The 24,228-nt window shown below is 38.5% G+C and overlaps 1 long non-coding RNA gene across 1 annotated transcript in view; it reads right to left on the reverse strand.

Annotated features, from left to right (window-relative positions):
- Positions 1-573: 573 nt before the first annotated feature.
- LOC108501743 overlaps positions 574-24,228 on the reverse strand; it is a 40,235-nt gene continuing 16,580 nt past the window's right edge. Inside the window, exons 2-3 of the long non-coding RNA XR_001876270.1 lie at positions 5,259-5,324; positions 574-657 (exon numbers count right to left, since the gene is read on the reverse strand). This is a non-coding gene — a long non-coding RNA (uncharacterized LOC108501743). The remainder of the gene's footprint in view (positions 658-5,258; positions 5,325-24,228) is intronic.

Raw genomic sequence — 24,228 nt, forward strand, 5'->3', positions numbered from 1 at the left:
ATTATTATCTTAATGACATATAATAGTCTCCATATTCAAACTTTTCACTGGGAGAAAGACTAGTATGGCTGTTGAGCTGACCTGATTACCTCAGTCTGTACCCTGAGTCTACAACTGATGTGTGTGCAAAATGTAGGTTTAATGACAAAGACACATAAGAATTAGGCCTCTCAAGGGAAAAAACTCTCCCTTTCCATTCAGGTAATGTCCAGGGAGCAGTGGAGCCACAACTTGGAAGAATTTCTCCAGTGTTTCAGAGCTAGGTTACTATGCACATACATACTTATAATCCTTAGCACACAAAACACCAAGTAAAGGAAAGATCAAGGTGGAAAATTCACAAATACACAAGTAATTTCTAACAGTCAGTTTAATCAAGGACTACCACAAAGTACCTTCCAAATCAGGCTGATCATTAACCCAGAATGACTCCTTCCCACACCAGACTTTGAGCTTTAAAGGAAACTAAGCTAACATTAAAGTGCAGCTTATGATAGCAATTGTCCCAATTGAACAGAAAATAGCTCCAGAAAAAAAATAAATCATAATATAAGCATTAATAGCATGTCTCACCAGATATGATGCCCCTGAGCCTGGAAGAATGCTGCCTCTTCAGCTCACAAGGAACTCTTTGGGTAACCAAACTTATCACAGGAACTGGAAAGACAGAAGTGTTTACGTGGGGTAATGAAGAGTGCACCAAAGGCAGAAAACCTTCCCAGTTAGGATGATCTAGAAAGCAGACCAGACCTTGATCCTTGCTGCAGTTGGTAGACACTAATGCATCACTGACTTTAACTGACTTGCAGCTCGTATTCTTTTCCCAATGACTTCTCCGAGACAAAGAAACTCCCAAGCAAGAAAGGGCAGACTTCTCCATGCATCTTGAGTCCCCTTAAGGAAAAGAGTGGCTTCCACTCACAGGGAAAACTGCTCCATTCACCTGATCCTCCTGTCATGACCTCAACCCAATCACAATGTAACGTAATCCTGAGAACAGCCTGGGAAACATCAGCCGCAGAACTGAGAATGTTAATATCCAAACTGCACCGATTAATATGGAGCTAAACCTGATTAAGCTAAACCCCATGAGTCAATTCAGAAAAGAAAAAAAAAAATCTGAGGGAATTCCCTATTTGTTTTGGCTATAGACCAGCACAGTTCTTTGATTGCTGGCTGCCTTCAGTCAAAGATGCAAAAACATTTGGCTACTTCTGCATAGCTGCTGGATTGCATTCACACAGTTTTCAGTGACAGGTTTTTTGTTTGCCCTTACATGTACTTTGCCACTTCGTGACTGCAGCAGTGATGGAACAGCCACCTTCAAGTAATAATTGGAATAAATGATAGCAGTTTAGACAGCGTGTACTGTGAAAAAATTGCCTCTGAGCCATGTCTCAGAGGAAGAACTGGTGGGAGCTCCTGGGAGAATAGACTTAGATCTCCAGCCAGAAGTAACATAAGCCACTTGGGAAGCTTGCTCAGGGACTCTGGTGGCTCACATCCAGTTCCACCTAGAGAGGCAGTGAAAAGACAAAATTTCCAAATGTCCATAATCTCAGAAGAAAAAAGATGGAATTACAGGTGCAGAGAAATTTTCTTTATCTGTTAAACCAGGTGAAGAAAGATCACCAAAATTAGCTGGTTTCACAATCAGCCTTTAATTAGACAGAGTTTATTCCCTGTTCTACACCTAATCAACACAAACATCAGGTGGGCTCAAGGTTATTCATTAGTCACTGGTTTGAGAAGGAGATTAGACAGAACTCTGAAAAAATACACCACACTTTTGCAACTGACACTGCATTTTTGCACCATTTCTTCTAAACCCATAAGCAGTAGTGAGGTTGCTTATCTTATAGAATTTTAAGGTGTTCATATTAATTTTATACTGCCTGCCAAATGAGGTCTTAGGAAGGCAACACTACCAAGATGGAAAACCAGAGCTGTGTCCAGCTAAGATGACAGTTCATACAGGGAACTCTGTTCTGGACCTAAAACTGCATCACAGTAAGTACTGAAAAATCCACTTTTTCTGAGGTTTGCCAAATCCAGGAGATCGGGTGAAAGGAATGCAGATTCCCTTTGATCAATGCAGAAGTCCGAGTTACAGTACTATTACAACCTCAATAAAACTCCTATCAAAGTTAATGGCAGTTGAATGTTCTAATCCAGAGAAAAATCTAGATCTATCCTTGCATCAGTAAAATGCAAAACTACTCCAATCATTAGTAAAATGGAATGACTGACATGACATTCAGGAGTCATGTAGCTACACAAGGTGAGCCAGTCCTTTCAAGCAGATACTCAGCTCTTACACCACTCACCCAGCACAACTTTCTGTAGCCATGAAAAAAGAAATACACCACCATTTACATACAACAAAGAAAATAAATTCAAAGGTGCAATAGTACAGTTAAGCAGCACTAAATTCTCTAACTTCCTGACTGCTGACATGTTTCAGAGACATTAGTCTTAATCAGAAGAATATCTTTTCTAGGACCTTCACTTAGCCTTTTTTCCTGTGACACCTTAACATCACCTCATTCCTAAGTGTTCTCATTCACAAGGTACTTAAGCACTCTTCTCACCAATCAAACAAGATTACTCATCTTCTTTAAGTTAGGCACACATTTGCTAAAGCAAAGCCAAAGCACACACACACAGGTATACTCCTGACTAAGGACACTTTTTCCTTTCATGCCCTGTTTTTTACTCTGTAGTCCAAAGCACAGTACCAAAAAAACCCTAAAACAAAACTGAATCTATTTTGCCACATATCTTCAAGGATTCCTCACTGAAACAAAATTTACAAATATATTTCACACCATTTCCTACTTAGAATGACATTTGTGGTGCATAAACTCTAGCTTTGTGCCCTCAAAGCTATCAAAAATTGAATTATCTCCTAAAAGCAGAATAGTAATGAAACTTGCCTATGGGACCTGATGACATGCATCTTGAGTCCTGAGAGAACTGGTTGACATTGTTCCCAAGCCACCCTCCATCATATTTGAAAAGTCATGGTGGTCGAGCAAAGTCAATGACCGGTGACTGGAAAAAGGGAAATATCGCTCCCATTTATAAAAAGGGGAGAAAGGAAGATCCAGGGAACTACAGACAGGTGAGCCTCATTTCCCTGTGCCTGGGAGGATTATAGAGCTTATCCTCTTGGAAGATATGTTATGTAAGGAGATGACCCAAGACAGCCTGCAGGGCTTTACTAAGGGTAAATTGTGCCTCCCCAGTTATGGCCAGATAGTGACAGGACAAGGGGCAATGGTTTTGCACTGAAAGAGGGCATGTTTAAGTTATATGCTAAGAAGAAATTCTTTACTCAGAGGGTGGTGAACCACTGGAAACTGGAACAGGTTGCCTAGAGGAGTTGTGGATGCCTTATACATGGAAGTGTTCAAGGCCAAGTTGAATGGGGTCCTGAGCAACTTGATGTAGTGAATGGCATCCCTGCACATGGCAGAGGAGTTGCAACCAGATGATTTCCAAGATCCCTTCCAACCCAAACCATTTTATGATTCTATGATCTATGAAATGGAAGACTATGAATGAGTGAATACTAACAACTAGACAGGATTGAGTCAGGGGAGCTTTTTTATCCACTTTTTGATGTACTTTCATACTTTTTTATACCGTATAGCCTGCAAAATATCAAAGTCAAGTGACACCATCAACTAATAAGCTTGTATACAACTAATCTATTTGGCTCATACTCAAGCAATCTCTGGGTGACATACCTAGAGAAAAGTTGCATTTCTTGCACTTCTTTCCTAAAGGAGGCCAAAGTGCAACACAAATTAATTTACCTTATTATTTCTTTAATCTTTCCTATAGATCATCTCATCATTATATTTACTTACATACTGATCAACCAGGTTGGGGAAATTGAGGTTTGGGTACCAAACCCAAACAGCTGCAGAAATACAAACTTTCTCTTGCTCTTCAAGTAGTCAGTACTGTCTTTCTTTCATAACTCTGTAACTAGAGATAGCTACTTCTAAACAAAAAAGTAGACCATTGAACATTTTTATAAGCAAACTAAATCATGTTTTTCTATTGCTCTTTTCCACTGTGAAATTCTGTTCTCTGTAGGAAGGGCGAAATGATCATTGTTAGAAAATAAAGTCATCGCAGTTTGGAACACAAGGCATCACTCTAATAAATTTCTGAGAAATTCCTGCCCTTCAATTTAACTTGACCACTATAATAAGCAATCTGGGATCTGCAGTTTACTTTTTCATACTGAAACAAGCTTTGTGTAAACACGGTATAGGATGATAGTTCTTTGCAGGCCAAGCAAAATAACCAAATCTATGTTGTCTATCTCTCTCCCCTTCCTCAAAATAAAAACTGATGGCACATTACAAAAGAAAAAAAAAACAAAACCAACCAAAAAAACCAAACAAACAAACAAAAAAACCCAAACAAACAAAAAAAAAAAAAAACAAAAAAAAACCCAAAAAAAACCACCACCAAACTGTAAGTTTTCTGAGCTAGTCCTTAAAAGCTGGAGTGCCTATAAGTTGTCCGGATCATTTTAGAGCACAACTTCTTAATGGTTTAGGCCATTTCGGTGACATGAATGATTGAACATGAGATCTCATTCACTGTTACACTGCTGGTTATCTGATATCAGATCAACCCAGGTGATACGAGCACAGGAGCTGCAGAATCAGGCCTGAGCTCTGAGGAAGATGAGTTGCACAATTTTGCACACACATCCCGTTTTACAAAGTCGGGGGCCTGCTGACAACAGGTGCCTTCCCACATCAGTAAGTAACAGTGCCAGGACATTACACACAGATTAGAAATTGGGTTGAGGCTCTGTAGTCTCTCACATCAGGGCAATCCTGGTGGGTCTGTTCTATGATATTAAATGTGGGAACACTTAGGTGGTAGAGCCTGCACTAGCAAAAAAAAACCAATGGCACGAGGGCTACCTATTTCCATTCTCGTGGAAAGAGCTTGGTCCTCTTTTCTATAACAGAAACAAAGAAACAAAATTACTTACTTCATTGCAACAGCCATGAAAGACCATAACCTTTGGGGGACCAAAATGCTGAGGACAACTCTTCCCATTATGGCACAAAAATTTGAATACCTACAGAAATCAAACCTGGATTTCTGAACGTCTTTGGAGCCCTGGCTTAGGGCATGAGGCATGAATAGCAGCCAAAAAACTCATTGAAACCTTATCTGGTATGGTGCTGATTCAGAGGAAAGCACTAGATGTGCTGAATTACCTTGTTTCCCAGCAATTCTGGTTGCAGAAATTCCCAGGGATTACTTGGTCTGGTTTTATTCAGCTCCTAGGATCAAAAGGCATCCAATAAGTGGGTCTGGGCTGCAGACATTTTAAAGGAGACAAATGGCAAAAAATATCTTTCAGTGCAACCAGATATATCATCTTCTGCCTCTTACCTGAAGAGGCAACATGAAAACCACCACAGCAGAATCTCCTTGATGCCCTAATAGCAAGCAACCCACAGTGAAGAACCACATATATAGAAAACCACATTGAAATGCTCAATAGGGTAGTCATCCTCAGATGAAAATTCCTAACTATTACAGCTGAACCAGGCTGAAGACTAAAATTTGACAGAAAGGTGTAATAGGTTGCAGCTCATAGACTTCTTGTGTGCTTTTGAAAATCTCCCTTAAGATGTTATTTTTAACAAGCTTTTTATATAAATATATATGACTGATGAAAGGATTATATTAAAATGGCAAAGCAATAATTCTACCTGTTATAACAAGGTAACTTCTTTTACACTTTTACCTTACCTATTAGAGTAAGTCTTTGAATTTCTACTTTAACAGCACAGACACCTAAAGCAGTTTTGTCTGTTAACTGGAAATAGAGCAGCACAGTTTTTCCACAGTATTTTTCACCAGTGATGAGAAAAAGCACAGTTAGCCATAAGCCTTGCTCAAAGTACAGCATTTAGTCCCCTTCATAACTCAAACATGAAGCTGAATTTCTGATGATTTCTGTTAACAACACCTTGATGACAATGTGTGATAGTCCATTACATAACAGGAAAAAAAAAGTAAGGCAGGTTGTCTGTTGTTTCCTTGTCAGCATTCAAAAACACAATGTGTGTGTGAATGTTGCATGTGCAGACAGAACCCTCTTTCAAAATCAGATATTTTTGGTTAACACTCCCACCATTCACCCATCTGTCCTACTGCCTCTATCAGTTCTGGACTCGATCATCAACATAAGTATTAGAATTTTAGAAAAGAATGGCTTTTTGAAGAACCTTTAATTCCTGCATATATTTACTGCAAAGAAGGTCATGACCTATTTTACTTATATTTTCCCTCTGACATTTTTGTTCCATGTTTTTCTTTATAGGAGACTAAAAGATAGAGATTCTGTACATTTTTGTGGGACAACTGTATTGGGCAGCCAGCCCATTCCTAAGCCAATATCAGCAGTGAATCTATAGCTCAAAGAAAACTCTGAGGAGACAGGGGTCTGTGGGAGGAAGGTTTTGTTTGGTTTTGATTGTTTAAATCTGCGAAACTATTTTTGACAAGTTTGTCATCAGACTCACAAAGGAAGAGTGGAATTTAAAGCATGATCTGCTCTGAAGGATCTCTAGAACCCAGTCTCACTATGCTGAACACCTTACCTACACTCAGCTCCCGTCCCTGAGGTTACTCCAATTTTAGTACACACTGGCAGACCTAGTGAGTGTTCCCTGAACATTTAAACTGACCATTGGTAGCCTATATTTATAAAACACATATTTTTTACCTCACCACATTTTCCTAACTTATTTCACTGGAGTTTCAATGTGTGCTGATGTAAGGAATAAAATACAAGCCAAACAATATTTTGCCCAGCCAGAGACTTTGCTACACGGCTGCAATTTACCCTTTGTTCAAAAAAATAGGTTTTCACAGCAAAGGTCTTCTGATAGACATCAGGAGGACAATTACAGTTCTACAAGTGGGCAATGCACTGAGCTGTGTTGTCACCGTACACCCAACATGACTTCGTGACAGGCTAAGAGTTGGATGGGACTGAAGGTTATGTCAGCAATATGAAGGCATAAAACTGTCACAAAGCTGTCAAAGCCACACATTTGGAGATAAAATCCAAGATAAGGCAGCAACTTATTGTTCTGGAGCAAGGAAGACAGCTAGACAAGGAGATATGACTGCGAGCACGCTGAAGACAGAGCATCAATGGGTGTTCACAGTCTGGCTGAGCCCTCTCTGGCCCTCAGTTCATTCCCACACAGGGCAGTCAGGGAGCCAGCAGTGAATCACTCCTGGCTAATCGATCCTAATCGATCCCAGCAGCCAAGCAAAAACCTAAACATGCCCAACACACTCCCGTGCCAGTGGTCTGTCCTTTGTCACATTCTTGCACAGTGTAAGGAAGGTCTGCAAGGGCAGTGTCTCCCCCTAGTCAGCAGGACTTTGAACACCACCCCCCCTCGAGCATTCTGGGCTCCTGCTTTTTAACCTCTAGCCAGCACTGTTTCCATGCTGGAAACCAACAGAACAGCTTCTGTAGCACTTCCAGAGAAACACATGCACGTGCCTCTGACAGACTAAAGATAAGAAGCAGGCAGTTCTTTGCTTGTTTGGCTGCTGAAGATCTGCTGCTTTTAAAGCACACCTTTCAATTTTCACTCCTAATCCTAATAGAAGCATGATTCTGTGCTAGTTAAACATTTCACAGAAGATCTACAATGTCCATTCGTGTAACTAAAGGTACATTGTCAGAGTTTAAAGCTATTTTCCTTTTTGCCATTAGGTATAGCAGGAATCATACCCTCCTTTACAAACCTGGGAGCTTCTCAGAAATGCAAATTTCACTCTGTTTGAGATTGGTATAGTTCACATAGCTTATTAATGAAACATTGGGAAATCTCAGAATAGAGAGAGACTCTCACAGAATCCCACAATTCCATGAAAAATCCAAAGACAGGCTCCTACAGCAATCAGTAGCAACTCAAACACTCTTCATGCAATAAAGGGCAACATATAACACATATTTTGTATTTAAATGAACCAGCTAATTGTGTCTTGGAAACAGAAGAGAGAAGCAAAGAGAAACAACATTTATCAGAAAATATATCTACTGAAGCAAGTTTATTTTAAGACATTTTAGTTGAAATATGCTTGGGAAAAAATTATAATGAGCCAATTGAAAAAATGCAGTACCAACAAAAAATACTGCATCTTTTTCATTTGTTAGGAGTCTAGTTTATTTCATAGATTTTAAGACACGTTTAAGATTCCATAGGTTTAGTATTACATCACTAATGGTTCATAATGAAATTCCAGGCGATAGCAAAAAAAGAGATTTAATGATAGTACCACACAAGATATGGATGTGGGGCCCTTTGAGCAGATTTCCTGATAGGAATGTTGAATATGGGTTAAAATAACACAGTTGTCTGGCTCACTTGTGCATGCTAAAATGCCGTGTGACAGAGCATGAGTTATGCTATTACTTGAGTCTCTTTTAAGAAGTTAATCTAATTCTACCCTCTGCTGGATTTTTCAAAAGATTGCTATGGCTCTATGACGCCATCAACCATTTTTAATAGTATTTTTTCTGTTTTCATATCCCATCCATCTTCTTGATGAAGAATATTTTCAATGGTTTTAGTAACATGTTTGGTGCTAGCTGGACAGTGAGATTAGTGCTATTCAAAGCACAGCATGACACAGTGGCAGAGCACTTGGCTGGCATCACCTCCAGTTTGGTGCTGTCTCATGAGTAATTCTTTTTTGTGCTTCAGTTTGTCAGTGGCAAAAGGGAAAACAACGCCAAACTACTTTGTAAAGATCTTTGAGATCAACACAGAAAAAGCAATGCCTGAGCTTGATTGCAATGCCTTTTTTTACTATAGAAGGAAGGTATCTTTTAAAGATTTGTTTAAAACTAAGTAGTAAGAAAGCTATTTAACATCTTGGAGCTACACAGGGTAAAAAGTCATTCAGAATAATCATCTACTTTCTGCAGGTAGATAGCCTCAGTCTGGGAAAGACGAACAGAGTCCAAAGCCATATAAACTGGCATCAGTGTATAGGGAATTTTCTAAACTCCAAGATATTGACTGTAACAACATTTGCCCCAAAAGAGAGCTCGATACAGTATCTCAAATAAACGGTTGCTTTGCCAGTTCCCCAACAAATAATTCTCACTAAAGTTTTCAGTTTCATGTTTTTATGTCAAAGGCACACAAAGAAAGCAAAACATTGCGGAAATACTGAGGAAAAAAAGTCTGTGGAAAAATATATTCAACGAACCACCTTTGTTTTAACATGCAGGACAGGACTATGTTGTCAGATCTGTGACAAGTCAGGCTGACATTTGAGGACCAGCATAAAAGAAAAGAAACAAATGAACTATTGAAAATCTTCTTTGATTACAGTGATGTTACTCATGGGTCACCCAACAATCCATGTCACAAGCATCAGACAGATCTGAGCTAATAGAAACATTTTCCAGTAGGGTCCTGACAGTGCAGACAAGATTTACACCAAAGAAGTTGCTTCCACTCGAAGGAACTACTCCTGACCATTTATGGAGTATGGGGAAAGCACACAGCCCAGCTTGGATCCTGCAGCTCAACCTTCCACAGAATTCAATTCCCATCTCATGTGAATATCAGGCAAGCACAGCACACAGATCATCATTATTTGGCTTATTACACACACATAAAAGAGGAAGTAACCCAAGCATAGAAACAAATTTTCAATACAGAAAAAAGTAAGGATGTGTGTCAGAACAGGTCTCACCTTTAGCACTTCAAAGGACGCGTTTAATTTTGGTTAAAAACTGATATGTGAGACAGAAGACATGACTCCCCCGCTAAGCTTACAATTAGTGCCACTTGACAAATTAAGGAGAAATATGAAAGAGCAAACACAACTTTGATCTACTACAAGAGCCAGACGATTGTTTTACATCCCATGATTGTGTGACAGTATAAAATGTGAACTTAACAAGGTTGTTTGAGGACTTTTTATATTATGCTTGCACACTCATTGTGATCGGGTCAAGATTTTTATTTAACTGGTCCATTTTATTCCAGAAGAATAATGAGTTTTGATGAAACCACTACAACTTCTCCTATCTGCCAACAATGAGAAGTAAAAATAAGTAGGTCTGAAGTGTTTCTCTAGTAGAATTACTGTCTACTGTACTGATTTACATAGCATTCAATTTGAATCAAACCGAAGCATCAGGCATACTTAGGATGTAGAATGAAAACACTCCACATTTATGAACTAAAAATTCATACAGAATTTACAGATATCTAGTAGCCTAGGATACTGGACATCCAGAAAGCTGGTGTATTTTGGCCAGAGATTATTGTTAAAAACAGTCAACAGCCCAAAAATCAGTGAGTCTGCCAAATCTGAGGACAAACTACACCTGGATAGAAAGAGAAGCTTCGTCATCAACTTTGACAGGGCCAAAACCTCAGCATCTGTTTCCTTACATGCTAACTTTCACTTTCTTAGAAATCACTACAACAGTTTCATTTCTTGATTTTAAACCAATCACAAACACCTATTCCAACTGTATTTTTGAAGACTTTTTATATGTATATAGAGCCTGGTCTCCAACAAAATCTATTCTTAAATCTAAATTCTGTGGTGTTTCATAGGTAAACTGTTTCACAATCTGATCAAAAACTCACTGAAGACTTTCCATCAGGCCCTTCATCGTGTGACTACTGAAAACAAGTGCTACCAAATGACACCCTTTCATCTTTGTTTCTGTAAAGTAGCCAGAAGCATCCATGCTATGAAACAGAGCTAAAGGACTTCCCTGCTCTGTGGAGCCTCGAACTCCAACTCTATTAACCTGACTACAGCCCCTTGGAGGACTTCTTTCCAATGGAAGTTATGAAAATCAGGGTGAAATATATGCTCACACATCATAAAAGTGAGGTTTTGTTTCATTTTAAACTACAAGATTAAAAAAATTATGCCATGAACAATAAAATGGAACTGACAAATCCCTAAACAGTAAAGAGTTTGCACTGTGGAGCTGTTTCTGGTCAACCTTCCTCATAAAAATGAAAAACGCGTCAAAAAGTGGAAAGTCAGCATCTCTGACATTTGTCAACTTCTCTGTACTCCCTCTGTATGCAGAAGTTGCATATGTCAGTGTTGTTTTCCATCTGACAGACAAAGACCCCAAAAGATTGTCAGGTAGCTAGCCTACTAGTCCTCAATCAGGTTTCTAATTTTCCCTGTCCCATTTCAAATGTAAATTAAAACAAAATCTTCAGGCTCACTACGCCTCAATCTGTGTAATCCAAATGATACTTTCAATGAGCTTTGGTACTTTTGAAAAGATCTTGGAGACCTTTTAGATGAAAAGTGTTTTTACATGTAACATATTATTATTAATGACATTTCACCAAATATAAAAGGACTCCATATTTGAATGCCAGATTATACTTGCATGTTTCTTTTTTTCCTTCAGCAAACTAACCATCTCCTTGAAAGGATGTGGTCAGCTTTAACTTCTGATCCCCAAATTTCTGGGGACATTTGCTAACTGTTCCAAAAAAAATCTTCATTATGTTACACACCTACCATAGCATCAGGTGACTTTCCCCAAAAGATCAATACCTTGTATCAAAATTAAACTGTCTTACCTCAAAAACAGCAGAACTTCTATTTATATATAAATGCTAACAGTTCATTTAAAGAGGAGGAAAACCCAATTTCAATAGATAATTATTACATCATCAGTTTATTACCCCGTCAGTTTATTACACACTGATGGTCTGATCAAGAGAAACTTCCTTTCTCTACTTATAAATTGAGCTGTTCCTCGAGTTTCCCATACTCAGTGCACAATGACAGTTTTTCTTCTCCACTTTTAAGATGACACAGACTGACTGCTGTCTTTCACACTGGCTCTCAACAACTAAGAACTTCCTGCATTGTTAAAAAAGAATTTTTGAAAAAACGAGTTGTTGCTGAACCGAATTCACTTTGTACAGCAAGAAACTCCCAACAGGCAATAGGACATTTTCAAATTTCAGGGCTGTGCAAGGATTATAAATGTGGCTCCATCTCTCTGTAACATAATGAATCCGAGACAACGAAATCTTCCCCTTGGCAGGAGGAACAGGATTGCCCCATGGCTGAATGAGGATGCCCCACTGCTGTCCCAGCTCTATGTGCATGCAAAACACAGCCTGACAGGGCGTGACAAAACCAACAAGAGTAATTCACAGCAGCAATAGCCAGTACAAAACAGCAAAGGGCTCACTCAGCCAGCTCTCTTATACCCCTCGATATGCAACTATGGGAGATGAAGTGTACCACACAAGAGATGACTCAGCAGAGTTAACATTCATCTGTTTCCTGGCACTGGTGTGAAAGAGCTCAATAAGTGGATTTCAGAAGACCTCTATGCTTAGTGCTTGCTGTTGGCCAGTCCTGCTCCTCTAGGGCCTTTCCTTCTGCTTAACTCTTACCCATGATGTACATAAGCATTCCCAGCAGGTAAAAACATACCTGAACATCAAGAAAAGGCGACTCAACTCTTGCATTTAACAACCCCCAAGATGCCACTATCATTATGGCCATCAACCATAGATTTCAAAAATTTGAATCCTAATCATTTACCCAGAGGATACACATGAAAAAATTGGTCTGTCAAATTGTAGGCAGTGCTTTTCCCGTTAAATAACCCTTTCTCTGACGTCTCTTTGTTACTGCATCTGGAGGGAAGGAAAAAAAAAAAACCGTTTATGCAGCTTTAGCAGTACAATTCTGTTTCTGCCACCTTAGAGATGTTAATGTCATACATAAATCTCTATGTTTTACGAATGGCATCATACATCTTCCTGGGCATTTCTAATTCGCTCCTTGTTGCACTATCAAGGTACTTTATCACATGGGGTTACACTGTGTCAAGAATTAATGTGGTACAGACACTGTGCCTTGTCTTTCCTAAGAAAGTACATGTTCTTATCTAAATTATGAAGACTAATAACTTGATATATTGTCCCTGAAAACATACTTGAATGCTGTGTATTCAGATAACTACAGCTTTTTTTTTTTTTCCCCTCCCAGCGAGTGATCATAAATTAAGTCTCCACAGGAGTTAACCCAAGAATAAGCTGAATTCCCAATATGGAAGCAGGGAAGAAGGCTGTACTATAACAAGGTAATTCATGTCTCATATGACTGGGACCACATGCCACACCAAGCAGGACTCACAAGGGTGGTACAATCCTTTTGTTCCCCAGCAAACCCATGCCTGCAGAAATATTCTCTAGGAAACTGCACTTCTTTCCCCCTGGAAGTTTCTTCACTGCAAATAAACACTATTATACATAGTCCTCACTGCTTAATCCATTTGGCAGGCTATATGCTTTGAAAATTGGATACCTGACAGTTAAAATTGTTTTCAACTGATAAGTGGCCTAAGGATGCCCCTTTGCTTATTACTTCTTTGATCCAGATAAGCATTTGGCTGTTTAATCAGTCACAAGGCTAAAGCAAGAAGAGAGAACACTCAAAAGCCTTAGAACCCCACATATTTAATTTAGCCTAAAAGTAATTTCTGGGCAGAAAGGGAAAATTTAATTAACTCTTCTCTACAAAAATGTATAGTAAGATGTGTAGCAAGATCTTATGCATTCCTTTGAAACTTGTCATACATTCCTGAATACCTTTGATAGCCTAAGAAGTTATGTGTCTGCTTCTGATTAGATAATTGAAATAAATCTACACCAAATAAATTCAGATCTCTTAAAATAAACAGCAGAGGTACATGAACTTTGTAAAATGCATGTAGTACTTCAACCAAAAGGCATTTCTGCAAAAATCAGCTCTCACAAAGGAATTTATTTCTCTATTTTTTTCCATGCATGTGGACTGCAGTGTCCAAATTTTAATCCAGACTAATTGCAGTCAGGGTCAACTACAGTTCCTATGTGAACTGAAAACCACCACAGCAGAGGGAAATCATATCTTTTAACACTTTCTGTCTTCATTTTACCCCTAATAGTTAAATGTTCTTTAAAAACAGAAGATACCAGTGTCAGTCACTTACTTCAAGTCCAGCAAGTATTTGCCTGCTACTTCAACTTGAGACAACACTGCCAAACCTGACTGACAGTCTGTAGGGAAGAGCACTGCCTCACATGGTCAATCTCTATTCACTACATCCAACCCAACAAGCCACCAGCCAATCCACATTGCAATACTGTTTTGGCCAGACTACAAAGCTTGGAAAGGTGTATATATACATATATATGTCATATATATTACAGTGCAATATAGTACACAGACCCAGACATATTATATAAGCTGGAAGATGGCTATAAAACTGCATGTATTACTTGGCAGTACGTGAAGAGAACAAGGAGAATTTGACAGAGTACAACTGAGTTGTATCAGTTATTACTGGCTATTACAGTTATTACCAGTTTAACCAGTTATTACTGGTTAAAGCCATGCAGCTTCCTAATGTTCAAAAAGAGCACACAAGCATCATGAGGTGCTGATAGTGACCACACAAACCCGAGTCACGTGATCAGATCGATCTTATCATACTGTCACCACTCAGGTAACCCTGCCAATCATAGTGCAATACCCTACCAAAACCACACAGAGGACAACACACAGTGGATTCAAGATGAATCATCTTGACGAAAGTCTTCATGAACAGAGAGCTCACAGCAAGACGACCAAAAAGAAACCTCAATGCATTGCAAGTTTCTGGAGTGACAGGTCTTGCAAAGATGCTAAGATGATATCATATTTAATGCAGCCAGAAACTTCTTTGGAAATGTGTTCTCCAATGGTCACAGGGAGATAATATTCCCCTTGTCCTTATTCCTGGGACAATGGCACTGTCAGGTCCAAAGGGAGGCAAAGTTTAGGCAGTGGGATGGCACTCTTCTGTTGCAGTCACTCACAGCCATCTATCTTTGGCCTAGTCCAAAGCACGACTGGTGTTGACAAGATAGATGCAGACTTGTTAAATATCCTGGGTTACCAGCGCTACATGAAGGTACATGAAGTCATAGAACTGATGAAGTGTCTGACATGTACAGGGAGACATCTAGAAAAGGGGATGAAAGATGCAACAGAGAAGCCTATACAAGCACACGTTTGAAAATATAACTTCAAGTCACAAAAGAACAGTTTAAAAATGTGCCATGGAGTCCTATAAAGAAGTCAAGCCTCATCAAATTTATTGGCAGGGAAAATGAAAGTAAAAGTGCTGGATATAAAAAGACGCAAATTCTGCATTAAACTTGGATCTGTCTCTCAAGCTAACCCAAAACCATTCAGATGAAAACTTACTTCTAAAGGCTCATGTGATGGCAGATCCACCTTCTGTTACTTTGCACAAGGTTCACACTTAGCCAGTTAATCATGATCAGAGCTGAATACATGATGTGTCCTACCCAGGACATCAACGCAGTGGAACACTGACCAGGGGCCAGATTCATAGAAACAGAGTCAATGATTTACCCTGTACATATTTTAATGCTTTTCAAGGAAAAAAAAAAAAAAAAAAAAAAGATAAAAAGCAGCAAACTCCTAAAATCTCATGAGAAGTGTTATGAACAATTTTTTTCTGGGCTTAGACAAACACTGGTACTATAACCAGACCAGTCACAGAAGACTGAGAGTCTTATTGCTGCCTACATACACCAAGCATTAAATAACAAGTAATACTGAACACAAGGATCAGCTCTGTTATGGTAAGGATATATAAGGGCAACACTGATGGTACAACACATGAACCTACATTACCAAAAGACTGATGAGCAGGACGGTAGAGTGTATAATCACCAAAAGCTTCTGGAGAGCAGGGAATTTATATAAAAACATACATGTAACATATAAGTGTCTTGCACTACATTTTCTTTCCCAGGGCTGAAAAGTGTAATTACTTTCTTTTGGTCCATTAAAATACTGTGGGTGGGATTTTCCACTCAGTCACTTTTTACCATCAGATACATGAAGTGTCCATGCTAAACAGGAAAAAATTATTTTCCACTAGATGAAACAGTGCCAGAATCAACACAATTGCCTTTAATTATTGCAGTTAACAAAATTGAAATTAACAAGATAAACTACTAGTCTACAACATACTAAACAACATCACACCTAAATGGAAATACAACAGCCTTCAAAATCTGTGTTAAACAATTTGTCACCTCCAGTGGTACCCAAAGCTGGTATTTCTGATCTCAGTTCCACGACTGTCATTCCAATCACCTGCTCATCTCATGTTCATTCCTTCCTACCCTATTTTTAACAGTGTTATTTCAAACTGGCTCTTCAAAAACTCCACTCATCTTTTTTTCTGTCTGTCTTCTCTATCACTCCTCACATCTCTGCCCTCCTTCCTCTCTCTCATCTCAAACTTGCAGATCCAGTGCTATCTTCATTTCTTTCCCTCATTTCCTCCCAAGTTGCTAAATTCTACTGCCATTTCTCACAATTTTTGTCTCTTATTCCTCCTCAGGAGTATGAATGTAAACTTGAAAAAATACAAAACAAATAAACAAAAAGGACAACCAAACAAACCAAAAAAGAAACCCACAGGCTTTTGCTGATTCTCTGTAATATCTACTTTTCTTTGTGACCTTCCCAGCTTCTTGGAATTACAAATGCCACAGCAGAATTAGCCTTCCTTCTCACTCACACCCATTTTCTGACCATATCACACATGAAAAAATATATCAAACATGCAGCCATCCTGATTTCTGCAGAAAAGTCATATAAATAATAAAAGGAATGAGGTTTGGTTTTCTGTTTAAGTCAAGCTCACAAAATGTCCTACAAAACCATTAATCAACTGTCACTAATTTGGTCTAAATACAGAGTGCAAGTTCGTACTTCTTTATTCTTAAAACACTAAAAGCAAAATTAACATGAAAGGCAGAAATAGCTCAAAGTGAATTCATGCCATTCTGTATAAACCGTAGATTAAAGTAAGCATTAAATAACATTTTCTTGTACTATTATGTCACTGAGGTATCTACTGTCTACTGAAGTAATTTGAGATTATATCATTATTAGTTATTTAAATGGCTTGCTCTCGTTCTGCAGATGCAGCAGAGCAATACATCTCACTTATATCACGTTGTTTTTCTCTAATTTATGTGAGTCATTAATATGAAGTTAAACCTACAATAAATTCCAGCCTAAAAGTCTCCCACTAAAGAACCCACTCAGAAAGGCACGTATCTTGCTGGTTGCTCCCAGTTTCTGATTCCTTAATGCACAGGACTTCCAAAGCCATTTTGCAATAAGCCAGTATCAGCCTTTATATTTGTTCTGTAAGAACTCATTATTTTCCATACATTCTATTTTGTGTATTTCTTGTCTTTCCAGACACCTCCAGAGAACTTTTCTTTGAGAACTCCTCTGGACAGGCTCTACAGCACAGTTTTTTTAATCACTGTAAGAAAGTTATTCCTGTTGGGGTTTTAATTAAACAACCTCAACACTCCTGTTGCAAAACATTCTCACTTCAGGTGTGATCAGAAAGATTCTAAATTGCCTAGCAGGAGTTGTGACCCTAGTGCACATGTACCCCCAATTCACTTTTTAGATAGCACTCTTGAGGGGACTTGTGAACTAGAAGAAAGAAGAAAAAAAAAAAAACAACTGTGGGACATTGTGATATAAAGTAGATGTCATGTTTTCTTAACACCACCCAGAGACAAAGAATTAACCAAACCTTATTCTTCCAGTGCTTCATCGCCCTAAGTGTAAAAATGTGTGTTTAATTTACCTGTCTGGCTTCAGATTCCAGCTATTTGATAGGATTTTCTCTACTAGAATCATAGAGCCTGTTAGTAGCCAATATCTGTCCCAGAGGAGGTACCAAAATTTGATTTTTATTAGAGTTTTTTATATTGTTCATGCACCATAAATACAATCCTTCATTTCATTTGTCTCGTTACTTAATATATGATTTTTACTTTTGGCTGCATTACAACGATTTATCTGAAAGAGTCACTTTATTGAGCGATACATAGTGCACTATACAGCTGTCTTATCTTCATCACTGTTCACTATACCCCCACTGGCTTGATCCCGATATCATCTGTGCTTTTTATCTGAATTATAAGTAGCAGCAGCTGTAGTATCAGCCAGTAGTAGCTCTCCTTAACTTCCACTCTTTGCAAAGTAAGTTCTTTGCTTCATTTTTTCTTGAGTTTTCCAGTTCTGGTGTGTTGTCATAACAAGTGTTCAAGAAGTCTAGCATGTTTGATACATGTTTCCCAAAATCACATCTGAATTCCAGAGGGATGATCCGCTTTAAGATTACCAAAGAGAAAGAGTCAAGCCTCCCCTGTTAACCCATTTCACTTCAGTATTCCCACTGGAGCTGTGGTACTTTCCATGTTGGAAAGGCATGTTTATAGGAGTCACAGGTTACAGAATTAGATCCACAGTATATTTTGTTGACCTTGGAATATATTCCCATTGATTTTATGCACAAAGTTTCCAAGCCTTACTTCTCCTACCACTCGTGTTCTGTAAAAACCTTTTTCAGGAAGGGACATGGGTAAGGAAATTTCTTCTCTCCTTGTTACAGTGTGTTAATTTTTGTTCTTTTTTTAATTAATTGTTTTGGAAAATTGAAAAGTAACAACCAAAACTTGTAGTTATGGGACAGGGCAGACCACAGAATTTCCACAACCACTGAGTAAGTTCAAGGAACCTTTAAAATATCATTCTTACATGTAATTTGAAAGAATGTGGATAAATGCAAATATTTGATAAGTACTTATATTTTTCTCTGTGGTTTAAAATACAAAAATGAAACTTTAAGCCTGGAGAATTTGGAGCATTCCCAGTACCAACTGGACACTTTTAACCTCTAAACCCTTTGCTATATAAATATGTAACATGTTTGCTGAATAGTTATTTATATGCACTTCCTGTTTCAGTGCTAACTTTTTAGTTACTGGAAAAAGAGCAGAAGTTCTCAGATCCCTTGGGAATCATTTTCCATTAAAGAGGCTGTAGATAGACTATTTGTTTTTTCAGATTTGGAAATAAAACCCAAAGGAATGTGTATTTTGAGTACCTTTACTCATTGTACAGTAACAGTCAAGCACTACATGGCTGGAAAAATTCACAAATTTATTTTTTCTAATCTGCCTCACAATACCTGATGATGCTTTGTGCCAGTGGAACAAAATTTCCTAAGCCATGACCCTGACAGTTTTTTACTTGATTGGAAAAGCAACTATAGTTACTACAAATGAGCAGCCCTACCAACAGTCTGCATAAAAAAAGGCCAACCATGGCACGAGTATGAAGCCTGCACACATCCCTTCCTTCTTCCTAACAGCTGGGCTCTCTCAGAGCAGGAGGGAAGTCTGATAAAAGCTTCTGTTTAGGCTATCTTCTTCTGGAAGAAAAATTAATTTCATTTCAACACAGCTCGTCCAGTACTTCTTACAAGTAAGCTTCCGTTAAATAATATTTTTCAAGAAACACAACATGAATGATCCCGCTGAATACCAGGGTACATTGTCAGTAGCATGTCCTGCCATGACAGAAATCAGAGGATGTGGGAAAACCAAGCATGGAGTACAAGACTAGAGGCTTCTTTTTATTACTGCCCTGGGCTTGACAGCGATCAAGAATTATTGCAAAAAGAATTGAAAACCTAAGTAGACATAGGAAGGGTGGCAATGAATCAGCAATCTAAAAATAACTTAACAGATACTGCTTTGAGGGAATATTCCAGATCACGGCGTTCAGAAAATTTCTTGGCTAACCAGATTTTAAAGGGAGGTTTTAAAATGAAGAAAAAGAAGAGAAATTAAGACACGAGTTGGTGATTTAAGCATCCTGATCTGGACCAATATTCTGTCTTTGCCTACTCGAGTACAGATCCAGAGTAAACTGAACTTTAAAGCATGCATCTGGATTTCTACCAGTGAAAGCAAAAAAAGAATGTCTGCTTTTGTGTGACTTCTGAAAAACACTGACTTCTTCACTCCCAAAATGCCACTTCACTTAAACTGGTTCATTCTTTTAGTGATCCTTTCAGGGATAACAGTATTACCTTCAGTTGGTTCACAGTGACAATATTTGTACATTTTTAACAGAGTGCAAAATTTGTCCAACAGTGGAAGGTTCAGCATTTAAAGAAATCAGTTCAAATGGCACTGTGAAAACAAAAAACAGTATGTTGCTTCAAGAGTAAAGAAGGCAGTCATGGCCTATGCAACCATAGTCACGTCTGTTTAAGTATATGCATTACAATAAACTCTTTTTCTCTCTGGAGGACCTGCCTGAGTTTATGTCACTGTTTAATAGCACTACAGGTTTCACTCTTTCAGCACAATGTTGAAAACACCCTCACTGAACATGCATGTTTCAGAAGTTACTGCAGCATGACAAACTGAGTGAATTCAGTGCTGATGAAAGATGCTGGATAGACAGATCTGAATGCGAAGACCTCTGTTTAGAAAAAGTTATGGCAGAGGCTAAGTAATGCAAATTTCATTATGCTTCCCTAAAGACAAAACTAAATCCTGAGTTATAATCTACTAGTGATAAGAATTACTATATACAGGTGGAAGAACATGTTTTAATAACTGAATTGAAGAGCATTTCCTAAACATTGCTGGAATATATTGCTTTGCATGCCTTAAATCACTGTGTGGCTGTTAGATAGCAACAACTTTTGGTAATTTCTCTGACTTCAGCTGGATCTAACTTCACAATTCTGCATCACACTGTGCCATTCAGTCCCCAGAATGTCAGGTCATGTAGTCCCATTTAGCAGATGTCTCTCTAAAAATGAGTCATCAAGTAGAGGTGAGGAATGCAATTAAAAATAAGTATCTAATTACAAGCTCCTGGTATGTTTTAATATCTTTTAGTTGCCTAAGTCGAATAAATATTTTTCAAGATCAAGAGTCATTAGAAGGAAAAAAAAAAAAAAAGAAGATTCAGTAGAGTCTTAAAGTCTTTGGCTAGTGAAAATTTCTGATCCAAATGCAGAACCCCTTCATGGAGAAAAAAAATATGTAGCTTCCACTTTACTGAACTTGCTACACTTCATATTTGCTAATGCTGAACCTTAAGGATTTATTTGATCCTGCATTATCTGAAGTCAATAGAGTACAGTACAAGACAAATGCCCCAGCCCTTGCAAAATGGCTCTGGCATGGCCCAGTTTCACCCCCATGGCACAAAGATTGAAAGGAAAAAGAAAAGGTTGTCTGGTACATCTCTCATGGCACAAAGTGCACCATGACATGCAGCACTAGCTGGGTTTAGGGAGGGTGGAGAAAGCTACTCTTGGTATCCCATTAAAATCTCCCTGTAAATCATTTCACCCCCAGCTTTCAATGCCCTCCACCCCTTAAGTAATGAATGGATATGTGCTGTGTTTAATTCAGATACATTTCCCTTATGAGTTGCTTTCTCATCTTAGGTAAGGGAGAAATAATTTCACAGTGGTCAATCTCACTTTATGTGCAGACTACACCACCCCACCCTCCCCAGCATAATTTATCTGACAGTACCTAAGTGGATAAAGAAAGACTTCTAAGTACAAATTAAACCTATCAGGCCAACACATACAGCCATGGTGGGGAAGGGTGTGGGAGGGAAAAAACACATTAGCAATTCTTCAAATCAACAGACAAAGAAAGGCCATAAGACAGAAGCATCTTCTCACCAGCAGATTTCCGAAGAGACCAAGTTCCTCCAATCAAATAAATAATAAGATACCTTTAACTGAAAATGTGGAAGAACTGTAAATACAGGGATACAGGGAAATACCGAGTGCTGCACTTACATTGCAAATCCACCAAAATCTGTTGCCATCCTAAGCCAGCTGAATTGCTGGTCCTCTTGGGTTTTTAATTCTCAACACCTGCCTCCACTCTGCAGTCAAGAGCTGCATTTTGAACTGCATCCCTTAGCTTTAAGCCACTCTTCATTGCCTCTAGGACAGAACATCTAAGGAGAAAAAAATAAACATTCCTCCATTTCTTTTAAAATCAATTGAAGTATAACAGTCCAAAATGTCTATTTTAATAGCAGCAACACAACAACATATCTTCTCAAGGTTTTTCTATGAAGGAAAAACAATTCAACCTACAAGTCTATATATAATTTTTTTAACTATTTAACACAAACTTTTACACTTAACCCTTTTAGGCAGTGCATACTGCTGTGTGACTTACAGTCATACCTATTTTTAAGATGCTCAGCTTGACAAAGATTCATATTGTAGCTCCTCCTTACTTTAAGAGTGCTTGGGATCTTTTAGGAGTCAGTCTTCTGAGCAGACAAGCAAAAGAAGTCACCAACCACCAATGGTCCACTGTGTTTTCTTACAAGATCTATATAATACTAAAGATTCTCCCAAGCAAAGGTTTCAGGAGAACAGTTTCTCAAAATCAGACCCTTTTAAACTCCCCTCTTAAAAATCTTGCCAATGCTCATATAGGATGATTGAAAAGTGAATTTAAATCCTCTGTAGTTCTTTCACTAGTTTCACCCCAAAGCATTCCATCTACTGCTAATTGTGTCAAAAGCACCATCCAAACTCATTTCAAAGTTACTCTTCCCCACCCTTGACAGAAGCTGTTGTAGCCAATATCCATTCTGTACTGCCTGCCTATAAGTTTCCTATAGTACCTGCAAAGTGAATTTTGCCTTCTTAAAGAGATGAAGAAACACCTTCCCATCAATAGACACAACACCCTGCATCAGACCACAACCTTTACATTAAGTCTGTCGTTGGGATAAAAGAGGAGGCTTCCACCTTACTAATTTGCAGGCTAACCAAAACAGAGATTAGGCAAATTGCTGCTACACAGACACCACCTTTCTTGTCTCCATACGCCCTAAGAGTTGCAACCATGCAATAGTGTGACTAGATGCATTAAGTCTCATTCAACAGCTATCACTGAGAGCCAGACTTTATCCTGCCTGCTATTAGAATGTATTTTTCATGCTTCTTTCAAATGGGAGGACCAAAAGGGCAATAAAGTATGTGTTCTGATGTCACGTAACTCGTAATATCCAGGTTCCTCCCTAGAAAGCCTACTGCTTCCAGTCATATACTAGTATAAAAGCAAGCTCTTTGATGAGCAAACTTCAATAGAGCCTCCTCAGTGCAGAGAAACGAAGTGTGTGGATTTGATTCAGGTCATGGAGGCTGGACATTATCCCATTTGCCCATTTTATTATCTTTTAATTTTTTTCCCCCTAAGGTAAAGAATACCAGTAACAAACTTTAATACATAAACTCCAACCTACTGCCCATCAGTATAACTTCTAGTAAAAGATGCATCCAGATCAATTAGGTTTGTGTAAAATAAAAAGCAAACCAGATGCCCAAGAGACATAAATCACTAAAGACCTACTGATGCTAGTAGAGTTATGATGATTTATACAACCCAAGAGTTCAGCTTAGTGAAGCTTTCTGCATTTGGCGTTCTCAGAGCACACACTATTTCCCCCCTTCCCCTCCTCATATTCCCACCAAATGCAGCCCTGTAACAGAAGTGTTCTCTTTCTAACTTGGCTTCAAGTCACGGCTGCAGCTCTCAACAGTATATAACTTGTCAAGATAAAATATGTTTGGGGACATACAATCTCTACTGAGCATTTTATTGACTTAACTCTACCATTTCTGAAAGGCAGCCAATATTCCTTAAGGTTTTCAAAGGATTTGAGAACACAAATATCCTCAGCTGTTTGTGCAGTTTGAATTATGTGCCGTGCATTGCCCATCATGATATATTAATTTTCTTTTGCAGGCAAACAAAACAAATCTCAGCTACAAGCTGCTTGGTGTTAGGGGACATACAGAATGCAGAGTATCCTGTGAATCATTCAAAGCAGGAATTTTGCCAACGTAATGTCTGCAGGTCATTCAGAAACTACAATTTTGCTTCTTAAAGAAAAAAGGCAACCCGAAGCAAAACAAACAAAAAAAAAATCCACAAAGTTTAGGCCTTCACTGCAGCTTTTCTTCCCAGATATTTCATGAGAGCCGGGGTGCTTAAGATCAAGATACAAAGTTGTTACTAATGCCACAAAATGCTACCAATAACATCTCACAGGAGAAAAACAAGTCTTGGAAAGATTGGAATATGTGAGAACAAGAATGAGGTCACCTCTCAGCAAGGTCTCGTGTACTGTCTTTAACTGGGGACAGAATAGCCCACAGGGGGATGAGCC

Source organism: Lepidothrix coronata, unplaced genomic scaffold (genome assembly GCF_001604755.1).
Source record: "Lepidothrix coronata isolate B3197 unplaced genomic scaffold, Lepidothrix_coronata-1.0 Scaffold107, whole genome shotgun sequence".
Taxonomy (NCBI): domain Eukaryota; kingdom Metazoa; phylum Chordata; class Aves; order Passeriformes; family Pipridae; genus Lepidothrix; species Lepidothrix coronata.